The following is a 13567-nucleotide window of genomic DNA, read 5'->3' as shown; positions in this document are numbered from 1 at the left end:
GACTTCCCTAGTTTTTAATTTTATATTATCAAAAAAGTTAGATGTTCTATATTCAAAGTTATCTATATACTTTGTATATTGAGGAAATGATTGTATGAAACTATAAATACATATTTCAAATTAACTACAAAATTAGAAATTAGTATTTTATAAATATAAAATCTGCATGTCTATAGAATGAAATTTTTGCATGTTTCATATTAGAAAGTTGTTCAAATAATGTTAAGTTTGCATAACTCATGGTCAATGTATAGTTTACTCAGTAAGAAAGTTCTCCCACACACCCACCTTAGAGTGCTTCTGTTTTAACAATGTCAATGATTCTAAAGTCTTCTGGCTTTAGAGTTCCCCCAACCTTATAGTGCTATTGTTCTAACAATCTGTCAATAATTATAAAAGTCTTCTGGCCTAGGAATACAATAATTCTTCCCTTAGACTTTAGGGAAGATATATGATACTGAGACCCTCTAACCTTAAATTGCTATTATTCTGACAATCTTATCTGTCAATGATTCTAAAGTCTTCTGGTCTTAGGTAGTCTTAGATCTGCTAAGGTCAGTGATAACCAAATTTCTTTTTTTTTTTTTTTTTTTTTGCTGCGAAAATTTTTATTACTTCATTGTGTGTGATAACCTCTAGCAAAATATAATTTTTTATTATAGCTTTTTATTTACAAGATATATGTATGGGTAATATTTCAGCATTGACCCTTACATATCCTTCTATTCCAACTTTTTTCTCCTTGTCTCCCCCTACCCCCTCTCTTGGATGGCAGATAGACCAATACATGTTAAATATGTTAAAGTATATGTTAAATACAATATATGTGTACATATCCATAGTTATTTTGTTGCACAAGAAGAATCGGACTTAGAAATAAGGTAAAAATAACCTGAGAAGGAAATCAAAAAATGCAAGCAGACAAAAACAGAAGGAGTGGAAATGCTATGTTGTGGTTTACACTCATTTCCCATAGTTCTTTCGCTGACTGTAGCTGGTTCTCTTCATTACCGCTCTATTGGAATTGATTTGGTTCATCTCCTTGTTGAAGAGAGCCACATCCATCAGAATTGATTATCATATAGTACTGTTGTTGAAGTATATAATAATCTCCTGGTCCTGCTCATTTCACTTAGCATCAGTTCATGTAAGTCTCTCCAGGACTTTCTAAAATCATCCCGCTGGTCATTTCTTACAGAACAATAATATTCCATAACATTCATATACCACAATTTATTCAGCCATTCTCCAATTGATGGACATCCATTCAATTTCCAGTTTCTAGCCAGTACAAAAAGGGTTGCCATGAAGATTTTTGCACATACAGGTCCCTTTCCCTTCTCTAAGATCTCTTTGGGAGATAGGCCCAGTAGAAACACTGCTGGATCAAAGGGTAAGCACTGTTTGATAACTTTTTGAGCGTAGTTCCAAATCACTCTCCAGAATGGCTGGATGTATTCACAATTCCATCAACAATGGTATCAGTGTCCCAGTTTTCCCACATTCCCTCCAACATTCTGCATTATCTTTCCCTGTCATTCTAGCCAATCTGACAGGTGTGTAGTGGTATCTCAGAGTTGTCTTAATTTTCATTTCTCTGATTAATAATGATTTGAAACATCTTTGCCACCTTTTCACCTTCTTTGGGACCCCAAAGTAGATAAAGTGTTTTAGGTTGGCTTTTGGCAAAGATGGGACAGTCCTCTTTCATGACATTTTTGTCTGTGTCTCTGTGCAGAATATGTGTCATGTTTGTTCTGTGAGCTGGATTCTGTTACCTGGAAAGATTTAAAATGCAGCTGATGTAAAATGAGATCTTTTTGGGGAAAATGATGTAACCTTTGGGGGGGACATGGATACGCCCAAACCCTGGGAAAAGCATACCTTTCTCAGACAAGCTCTTCCCAAGTTAAATGACTTCATTCAATTGGAGAGCTTGGTCAAATCACTCTCCATTGAAACTGAGATCTTTTGGGGGTGGCCAAGATCCCCTGCAGGAAGTTCCCAGACTCTGGGGAAAAGCCTTCAAACTCCCAGTTAAGCGATTTTATTCAAGTGGAGATCTCTACCTGATGGTCTTCTATTAATTTTTGCCAGCTCCCAGGACAAGATGTATCTCATATAATCATGATGTATCAATCCATCTCTTGCCAAATTCCTAATGAGGAGTTTGCCCACTAAGAGAACTTCTTCTTAGTGAACAATAAACTTCCCTTTTCTGCCTCTCAGATCTTGGGGTTTGCCAATTCTTTTGAATTCTTTCGAATTGGACCTGCATCTCCGAGCAGAGGGGAACCAGTCCTCCTCTTCCCACACCTCATCACAGCCAGCAAGGAAAAAACTTTTATGCTGTAGCTAGAATGCTGGGAAGATTATAACTGCCACCTTAAAAAAAGGGAAAAAGCCTAACTTTTTCCTGTGGACTTCAGCTCTGGCCAAGCTGGGGGCTACAGAAATAAAGTTGGCTAATTAAAATTAAAATAATATCTTAGCAGATTCTCAAAGTTTTGAAAGCAATGATTAGGAAGTTTGGCAATTAGTCATTTTAAAATTGTAATAAAAATTCCTGGAACATTGGGGATAATTCCAGAAATTTACCCCAATCTGAGAGAAAAGAAAAAGAAAAAACAAACTAGGTAAATAGCAAGTTTTTGCTAACCCTTCCTTGACTCCTATCTTGTCCAGAGTGTCCTTCTGCTCCTTTGAGAAAGGGACCTTCGTCACTCCACTCTTCAAAACAGTCCTGAGTGTATCTCAGTTTTGGGGATTGCTAACAACATCAGTATAGCCTAAGTCCCTCTGCTCTCATCTCAGATCAGATTAAGAAAAGAGAATGCTAAAGAAACTGTAGGGAAACTCAAATTCTACCCCACCTGGAGAAATAGGGGAAGCAGCAAAACTGTGAAGACCCCACACACACCTCCCCACTCAGCTTGGGGGAATGGGGATAGAGTGGGGTCAGGCTCTGTGGTCAGCATTTCCTGATTCTGGCACCTTGAAACTACCATCAAAGGGAGATACTAGTACCAATTACTCCAGCCTTCAGCAGGTTCTGTCCAGCAACTGCATGAGAATGATCTGGGTATCTCTGGCACCAACTGGCATGGCAGTGTGAAGTGAGAAAGCCAGTCAGCTTCTGCATTTGGTAAGCCCACGATTCTGTTTCAGTCACAGAAATTTATTAGCTATGTAATTTATGGTAAATTATTTTATCTCTGCCCAATTTTCTGATTTATAAAGATAAATGATTGTTATTGTGAAAATCAGAATTCTAAAAGTCCTTAGCATAAAACATGCTATATGAATGTTAGCAGCTTTGTTGGCTATAATTGCTTCATGTTTGATAACTTTACATGGGTTTTTAGATGTGAACAATATATACAATGACAATGTTGAGATAAGTGATTTCTAATTTGTTATTTGAGATATGATAGTAAGAGTAGTTTTAAAATAGCCAAAGGGATATGTAAATTGTAATATATCTGTACTGATGGTTAACAGAAAATTTAAGAATTTGGGGACTTTAGAAAAACAGAAAAGCAGTTTCTACTACTTTAAACACTAGCAACAGCCTGCTTTTGAGTTATTTAGAGTCAGATTTCTGAGGGCCCTATCAATAAAACTGGCACCTTAACCCTTTTCCTGGTTCACAAAAGAGAAATGATTTGTATAACTGGAAAATAATCAAATGGGAATTCAGTTTGTCTAGAACATTTAATCAGAATTTAGGGAATCTCATTAGCTAAAGTTAAAGTTAATCAATTTAAAAATCTGTTTTATCTCAATTTTAAAAATTTTGTTTTTTCCCTAAAACAAAGGGAAACTTATTTAAGGGAATAAAAATAAGACTATCTGGCTATTATTTAAGAAGATTCTAAAATTGTTAATTATGTTATTTGGAGTTGCCATCATGTTAAACCTACAATTGGTAATTACTGTGTGTGAAACAAGAGGAATGAGGTGAAAAGCCTTATCAGTTCACCTCCAAGTATGAGGTGTGCAACACCTTTTCCCCTTTCACAGAGTGGAAGGGAGGTTTCAAACAACACAACCCATAAAAACACTAAGAATAGTTGGGATGGGCAATAGCAAGCTCAGCCCCTTTTCTAGGATCTGTCAACTCTTCTTAATTTGTAAGCTTGCCAGTTTTCTTGAAACAGGGTAAGCAAGGTCATCAGTCCTACAAAATGAGCCTGTTTAGAATGTGTACTTTCTAAACAAGAAATGTGTTTATTAAGAATCTATAAATTTAACGATTGAGCCTTTGCATCAGGATAAGTTTAAACGTATAAAACATGTTAAACAAAATCTCCTATGTGTAAAAATTCTGGCAAACTTTTCAAAATAAGATATCCAGCCCTAAGCTGCAATTAGTAAAATTTGGTATTACAGATAAAATTTCTTGGGACTGTAACTGATATTCTTTTGAGTTTTGAATTTAATAGACTGATCATTAAGTCAGTAACCCACCATTCAAGAGAAATGCCATAAATTACTCAGAGGAATGCCTTCCTGAAATGTCTAGGTGGATGTCTATCTGAGCAAGAGCTGGGAAAACAACCTTAGCCTCTGCTTAAGATGGGATCCTTCTGACTTGATTTCCCAGTTCTTTTTTGTTTTTCCACCTGATTATTCCTGAGTCTGGCTATGTTACTGCATGATCAATTGTCAAACAGGGCTAAGGATGCTTTATCCTGACATGTATGTGCTCTCAGGCTGAAGCATTAAGGATATGTTTTGATGCTATTATAATCATGTTTCTGCTTTTTCCTTTTATAGCAAATTTCTATAATCAGAGCAAATGGTCAGTAGAACCCATGAGCCTAATATAAGTATCCAGGGGACACAATGGTTTTCTACCTTAGATATTAAAGATGCTTTCTTTTGCACACAATTGCATAAAGATTCACAATTGTTTTTTTTGCCCTTGAAGGGGCAAATCCAGGGGAACATAACCCTCTCCTATTAACATAGGTAGTCATGTCCAAAACATGGAGGTAGGTAGCTTTCAAGGCTTCTATGATAACCCCCCATATATTTGGAAAGGCCCTGGCTATCCAGTATATAAATGATGCCGTGATCTGTAGCCCCTCCTTAGAGGCTTCTTTGGCTGCAGCCATAAAAATCCTTTTTAGGCCCTCCCAAGGCTATGAAGTTTCTTTGTCAAAAGGCCCACATTGCTTACCATTCTTTTAAGTATTTGGTCCATGAATTAATTCCCAACTCCCTTCTGTTCACAAGAGGAGAAGAAGCAATCTTATCACCTGCTGAACATTCCTCAAAGAAACAGCTGTGTACTTTCCTGGGCATGGCTGGATTTTATATCTAACTTTAGTAATTGCCAAGTCTTATTCCTTACTTCTTTTAATAGACATATAGACATTCACAGATGTGGAAAGATATGTGTACAATGTGTTCAGTATTCCATCTAGTGGCCAGCAATCTGCTATTATGTTTCCTAAGAATCATTACAGAGATGAACCAGGGTATGAATCTTGAGATCATAGATTTAAAGATGGATAAAATCTTAGAGGCCACCTAGTTCATGTAGGATAATAGAGACAAATGGTCATTTTAGAAACTTTGGTTCTTAAATACTTGGAGTAAACCATTTGTCCAGTGAATTCCCTTTCTTCTCTGTCTTATGCCCCTACCAAAAAACAACAGAAAAAAAAGGAAAAATACTTGGAGTAATTTCAGTTTCTACTACTCAACACTTTGTCATTTTGATCTAAAATGGCATGCTTTGTTCTGCATTAAGACAATACCAGTTCTTTCTCTGGAGGCAGATAGTATGTTTCATCATTAGTCCTTTAGGATTACCTTGAATTATTATATTACTAAGAATAGTTAAGTCATTCATAGTTCATTGTATAATGTTACTGTTATTGAGTACAATATGCTTCTTGAGCTGCTCATTTCCCTTGGCATTAGCTCATATAAGTTCTCTCAGGTTTTTCTGAATCATTCTGCTTGTCATTTCTTATAGCATGATAGTATTCCATCACAATCATATACCACAGATTTTTTAACCTTTCCCCAGTTAATGGGCATCCCTTCAAATTCCAATTCTTAACTATCACAAAAAAAGCTGCTACAATAGGTCCTTATCCCTCCCCACCTTTTTTTTTTTGTTTGTTTGTTTGTTTTGATATTTTTTGGGAGACTTAACAGTAGTATTGCTGAATCAAAGAGTATACACATTTGTATAGCCATTTGAGCATTTATAATCCTAAACTGTTTCCCAGAGCAATTAGATCTGTCCCAGTTTTCTTATATTTCCTTCAGCATTTATAATTTTCTTTTTTGTCATGTTAATCAACATGATAGGTATGAGATGACACCACAGAATTGTTTTAATTTGCATTTCTCTAATCAATAGTAATTTAGGTTATTTTTTTCATATGACTATAGATATCATTGATTTCTTTGTTTAAAAACTGCCTGTTGTTATCATTTATCAATTGGGGATTGCCTTGTATTTGTATAAATTTAACATAGGGTTCTATATAATTGAGAAATGAGGCCTTTATCAAAGATACCTGTTAAAAAAGTTTCCCCCAGTTTTCTGCTTTACTTTTAATTTTGGTTTCATTAAGTCTAATGTTTCTGAAAGAACCGTTTAGCACAGAAGAGAAGGCTCAGGGAGAAATGATAGCTAACTTCAAATATCTGAAGAATTGTCATGTAAAGGAATTTGTTCTTCTGTGTCCTTGAAGGCAAAACTGGGAGCAATCTGTGGTAGATTACAAAAGAAATTGATTTAGGCATGATGTAAGAGAAAAAAAAATCTCCCTAATGAAAAGAACAATTCAAAAGTAGAATGGTCTGCTTTGAGAATTAGTGCACTTCCCTCACAAGAATTCTCCAAGTAAAGATTTATTAGATGTATTATATAATAGATTCAGTTTTGGCAAAAGGTTGAGTTAAATGACTTCTGAGATGCCTTCTACTTGTAAAATTCTATAATTCTCTCGTTTTTATATTTGTTTAGCTATTCTCCAAGTTTAGTTACTATCACTGGATTTTGACAAAGACATTTTAAAAAATAACTTCACTCTTGTACAATCAAAATAAACCATAAAAATGGCATTATAATCTATGGTGAGGCCTAACCTAGCTACCCTATCTTTTTATAATTCCAGTGCAAAGTAGAGAATAATTGGAATATGGGGATCCCCTGAGCAACTGAAGAGTTTACAGGGATGATGTAAACCTTTGGCTTAGACTTTAATAGTATCCTTCTGAAGGCAGAGCCAATATGGCAGAATAAAGGCAGGAACTCAACTGAGATCTCCTCCCAAATCCTCTAAATACCTTTAAATAATGACTCTGTGAATACAAAATGGATAATTTTGATTACATTAAGTTAAAAAGTTTTTGTACAAACAAAACCAATGCAGACAAAATTAGAAAGGAAGCAATTAACTAGGGGAAAATTTTACATTCAAGGGTTCTGATAAAGGTCTCATTTCTAAAATATAAAAAGAATTGACTCAAATTTATAAGAATTCAAGACATTATCCAATTGATAAATGGCCACAGATAGTGGGGGAACTCTGGGAAAAATATAAGACCTGTTAGCCCAGAGGGAATCTGCTGACAATGTCTGGTTTGGCTCTCCATCTCCTTTTGGCACCTAAATGTGAGGCTTTAGATGTGAGGCCCTACACACAGCAGCTTGACTGACATGATAGGCGAGTTCAGTGGAGAAGTCCCCATGACCGGAAATAGGGTGAGTATAAAAATTGTAGAGAGCAGAAATTCTGAAAAGGTATACATAAGGCTCATTATGATTGATTTAATCTAACAAGATATTAGCTCAGTGGAATTGAGATAATGATTCTCTAATTTACATGTACTTAGTATGTTCTACAAGTTGACACCTGTTCTACAAGATTGACACTTATGATGATGTACTTATAAGGTATATAAGAGCCAACAAGGACATTCCATCTCCCACCTTCCTGTGGCTCTCCTGCCTCTTGCATTCCTCCACTAAGAAGACTAAGGCCCATCTGAAGGTCCCTCAGAAAGCTAGCCCAGTCCCAGATGAAGGAGAAAGACTGTGAAGGAGATAATAAAGACTTTGAACTTTATTCCTGACTATTCTTGTGGTGATTATTCTGCTGAAACCAAGGCCCATTCGGAGGACCTCCAGAGAGCTAGCCAGAACATTACAAAAAATAGGCAAGCAGGAAGATTCAGTAAGGGCTAAATTAGTCACTTTTGTTTTTTTCAGCTGAAATGGAGCAGGTAGTAAGAAATGAGCCTCCCTCCCGAGGGAAGTATAAAGCATGTTTAGTTAGCAGAGAAGCAAGGTTTGTTAGTATCCCAGAAGCAGATGAATGAATTATCAAATGGTCAGTAGAGCATATTTCCTCGGCTCTCTAAGGAAGAGAGATTAAAGCCAGAGATGTATAAGATAGTGGGAGAGCAACAAATTGAATATAATGGGTTAAAATTGGTTTCAAAGAATTCTACAAGTTTTAAAACTAGGAAAGACTTTAACTTGGGCTACCAAACAAGAAGTATCAGGAGAGAAACAAGCAAAGGGTTGATGGTTGTGACCTCAGAGGGTATAGCATGTGGAACATAGTTAAGGAAGTCTTTTTTAGTATTTTACTGATTTATATAGCTTGTTATTGTCCTAGGAGATTTACAGGGCTTAACCAATTGGGGGTGGGGTGGGGGAGGGGGGGAGTTAAGTTTCTTAAGTGCCATGGAGAGTTGGCCAGAAAAAGAATTAGGCATATTAAGTACCTTGTTGATGAGAAGGGTTATGGTGCCTTTCACTTTCAAAGCTCCTTTTCAATTCTGCCTGCACCAGAGCAGGTGCCCTTAGGGTATTCCCTATCTTCTGACCCTCTTCCCTCAACTCTACCTTCTTGGGTGGAGGAGGAGTGGGAAGGGCAATGACACCATCAGCACTGCCCACACAGCAGTTTTGCCCACCTCCTATGTGCACATTATAGGAGGTGGGGCTCAGCTCCAGGGTCCCAGGCAAAAAACACTTGGGGTATAATGGCAACTGCTATTATACCCAGAGAGTCTTTAAGCAAGCTGGTGGGGGAAGGGGACTGCGATTAAGGAAAACAGAGCTGTATGCCACTGGGACTACTGAGATATCCCCTGAAGAATTGAAACCTGTCCCTGTTCAGCCTATATAGTACAGGAGTAACTTGACCAAGGACACTTACAATCTTCTCTAAGTCCTTGGAATTCCCCTGTATTTGCTATAAAAAAAGAAATCTGGAAAATGGATGATGTTGACTGATTTGAGAAAAGTAAATGGACAGATGAAAACTATGGGTACTCTTCAGCTTGGGCTTTCATCTCCTACTCAATTGCCTAGAGAATGGCCTCTTTGGGTTATAGATAGTAAAGACTGTTTCTATTCTATCCCTCTGGATAAGGAGAATATAAAAAGATTTGCCTTTTCAGTGCCCAACATTAATTTAGCTGAGCCTTATAAAAGATTTGAATGGACAGTCTTGCCACAGGGAATGAAAAATAGCTCTTCTATGTGTCAAATGTATGTGACTGCTGTTTACTCCTGCAAGAAAAGCATTTCCAAAATCCATGTTATTACATTACATGGATGATATCTTGGGGTAAGTCCTGAGGAGCTAAATGTGGAATAGAGCACAAGGGTGGGACTTGGTAGCTGAGAGGTAGAGGCACAGACCAGTGCTATGTGGAGGTGGAACATAGCCCTAAGAGGCAGCACTCACCACTGCAAGTGCCACTCCTCCCTCCTTAATGCTCAGAAAGCCTTGCATGCCTCCTTCTTCTCCATGAACCAATCCTTAGGTGACCTGACCTCTCTGGTTCCTAGAGGACCTCCCTATCCAAAACTAACAGGGGATATAAACAAGATTGTGCTAAAAATAAACTCTCTCTGTCCTCATCTCTACCTCCTGGTCAGTCTGTCTCTATAGAATCCGGGTTCCAGCCTGAAGCCAGATAAGCTGGCCTAGTCAGGACCACTGACCACTAGCCTGTATTATATTACTACTTGCTTGTATAATACCTCCCATGCTAATGGTGATATGGATGAGCATATAAATTAGGCTGTGGGCCCAAAAAGGGACCACATGACTAGGAACTCACCATGTATCAGGTCTACAGGGTGAGAAGGGAGACAGAACTCTGTGTTAGTGAGTGGAACATTCGGTATGGGACAATTAATAGTGAAAGTCTCAGACCAGGAGGTTTTGGGAAAAGAGGTGTACAAGATTGTTAAGAAAGCAGGTATAGAGATAGATCAAAAACTTCACTGAAGTTTGTAGACACCATACAATTATGTTTCCCGTGGGTACAATATAATGGCCTTGATTTAAAACGATGGGGCACAGTAGGGTATCAGATGGCTTCTTATGAAAAGAACAACCCCGGGGAAATTCCCAAACATCACTTAATATATCAAATGATACAAAGTACTATAGAGGGCACTAAGTTAAATCCCCTCAAAGTACACACCAAAGTGCAAACAGAAAGGGAAGATAATCAAGGAGAGAGAGTTGAATTGGCCCTCGCACTAAAAAGTACTGTAACGAAAAGAAAAAATGTTAACGTGGCAAGTGCCAGTCTTTACATAATTGCCAAATGATGTGGACAGATCCAGAAAGTGGTGAATGGAAGGGATCAGATAGGTTTACTGCTTGGGGGAAAGGGTTTGCTTGTATCTCTACAGATGGAGAAGGAACCCGATGGGTGCCAACAAGTCGTATTTGCCTTGTCCATTGGAGATGGAAAAAGAGAAGACACTCAAAACAAATGAGAAGACCCAAGAAACATCAGATGGTTCCATCGCTGACTATGCCCACCACTGAAAGAGCCTGACAGTTAACCTTATATGTATGGCAATTGACTCATGAACATCAAAAATTGTTAATAAGACATAAGACTGATGCAGGACTTCAAAACCTGTAGGAATCATTGGATTCCCTTAAATGATGGACAACAAATTGGTTTTGGTCTACCTCTAGGCTGCTGAAGGTGTATGTGTGATTGTTATTTATATACCCTCCTTTTTTTTATTATAGTTTTTTATTTACAAGATATATGCATGAATAATTTTTCAGCATTGAAAATTGCTTTTTCCCTTTTGTTCCAATTTTTCCCCTTCTTCCCCCATCCCCTCCCCCAGATGGCAGGTTGACCAATACATGTTAAATATGTTAAATACAATATATGTATACATGTCCATACAGTTATTTTGCTGTACAAGAAGAATTTGACTTTGAAATGGTGTACCATTAACTTTTGAAGGAAATCAAAAATGCAGGCAGACAAAAATAGAGGGATTGGGAATTTTATGTAGTGGTTCATAGTCATCTCCCAGAATTCTTTTCCTGGGTTATACCCTCCTTCTAGGACTCATGGAAATCTAATATCATGCTGATTCATATTGTTTGTTACATCACTATTTGCCAGTGTTACATCACTGAATGCCTTGGGCATTCCTCTCATGATGATTCATATTGTTTATTATGTCACTAATTGCATGTGTGATTCCTCGTGCTGATTCATGTTGTTACATCACTACTAGCCGGTTATATTACTACTTGCTTGTGTAATTCTTCCCATGTTGATGGATTTATGTATACCTGTTTCAACTAAAACAAAAGAAAGTGGGAGATGTAGAGGGCTGCAGATAGTGGGGGAACTCTGGGTAAGGTATAAGACCTTTCAGCCTAGAGGGAACCTGCTGATAATATCTAGTTTGGCTCCCTATCTCCTCTAAGGGCTCTTGGCCTTCCTGAGAAGTCAAGGACCCCCCCTTCACCCCCACCCCATACTTATAGTAAGATGTATTTACATATCTATAGCAGGGTGCTTATAGTTAACACATGTTCAGTGCGCTGGAGTGATGTAATTGTACTAAGGTATTTAAGGGCTGAGAGAACATGAAATAAAGAGATTCCATCTTTGACCATCCTTGTGGGTCTCCTGCTTGATCACTCCTCCACTAAGACCAAGGACTTGGGATGGTCCAGAGATCCTCCATAGACCTAGTCCAGACAGTACATTTTGGCACTCCAACATGGGGGCTCAGGAAAGCTTACTACATGGTCAAAGGATATGAAAAGACAGTTTTCAGATGAAAAAATTGAAATCATTTCTAATCATTTGAAAAGGTGCTTTAAATCACTATTGATCAGAGAAATGGAAATTAAGACAACTCAGGTACCACTGTGTACCTCTCAGATTGGCTAAGATTACAGGAAAAGACAATGACAAATGTTGGAGGGCATGTGGTAAAATTGGGACACAATTACATTGTTGGTGGAGTTGTGAACTAATTCAACTATTCTAGAGAGCAATATGAAACTATTCCCAAAGAGCTAACATACTGTGCATAGCCTTAAAGGAGGGAAGGGGACACACATGTGCAAAAATGTTTGTGACAGCCCTTTTTGCAATAGCAAGAAATTGGAAACTAAGTGGATGCCCATCAGTTGGAAAATGGCTGAATAAGTTATGGTATATGAATGTTATGGAATATTATTGTTCTATAAGAAACAATTAGCAGGATGATTTCAGAGAGACCTGGAGAGACTTATATGAATGGATGCTAAGTGAAGTGAGCAAAATCAGATCATTATACACAGCAACAGCAAGATTATACGATCAATTCTGATGGCCGTGGTTCTTTTCAACAATGAGATGATTCAAGCCAGTTCCAATAGTCTTGTGATGAAGAGAGTCATCTACACTCAGAGAGGACTGTGGGAAATGCATTCACTTTTTGTTGTTGTTTACTTGCATTTTGTTTTCCCTAATTTTTTTTATCTACTTTTTCTTTTTTTTTTTTTAATTTTTTTTTTTAAATTTAATAGCCTTTTATTTACAGGATATATGCATGGGTAACTTTACAGCATTAACAATTGCCAAACCTCTTGTTCCAATTTTTCACCTCTTACCCCCCCCACCCCCTCCCCTAGATGGCAGGATGACCAGTAGATGTTAAATATATTAAAATATAAATTAGATACACAATAAGTATACATGACCAAACCGTTATTTTGCTGTACAAAAAGAATCAGACTCTGAAATATTGTACAATTAGCTTGTGAAGGAAATAAAAAATGCAGGTGTGCATAAATATAGGGATTGGGAGTTCAATGTAATGGTTTTTAGTCATCTCCCAGAGTTCTTTTTCTGGGCATAGCTGGTTCAGTTCATTACTGCTCCATTGGAAATGATTTGGTTGATCTCGTTGCTGAGGATGGCCTGGTCCATCAGAACTGGTCATCATATAGTATTGTTGTTGAAGTATATAATGATCTCCTGGTCCTGCTCATTTCACTCAGCATCAGTTCGTGTAAGTCTCTCTAGGTCTTTCTGAAATCATCCTGTTGGTCATTTCTTACAGAACAGTAATATTCCATAATATTCATATACCACAATTTATTCAGCTATTCTCCAACTGATGGACATCCATTCAGTTTCCAGTTTTTAGCCACTACAAAAAGGGCTGCCACAAACATTCGTGCACATACAGGTCCCTTTCCTTTCTTTATAATCTCTTTGGGATATAATCCCAGTAGTAACACTGCTG

This window comes from Sarcophilus harrisii, chromosome 1, assembly GCF_902635505.1.
Source record: "Sarcophilus harrisii chromosome 1, mSarHar1.11, whole genome shotgun sequence".
Classification (NCBI taxonomy): domain Eukaryota; kingdom Metazoa; phylum Chordata; class Mammalia; order Dasyuromorphia; family Dasyuridae; genus Sarcophilus; species Sarcophilus harrisii.
Note: the sequence above shows the minus strand (reverse complement) of the source record.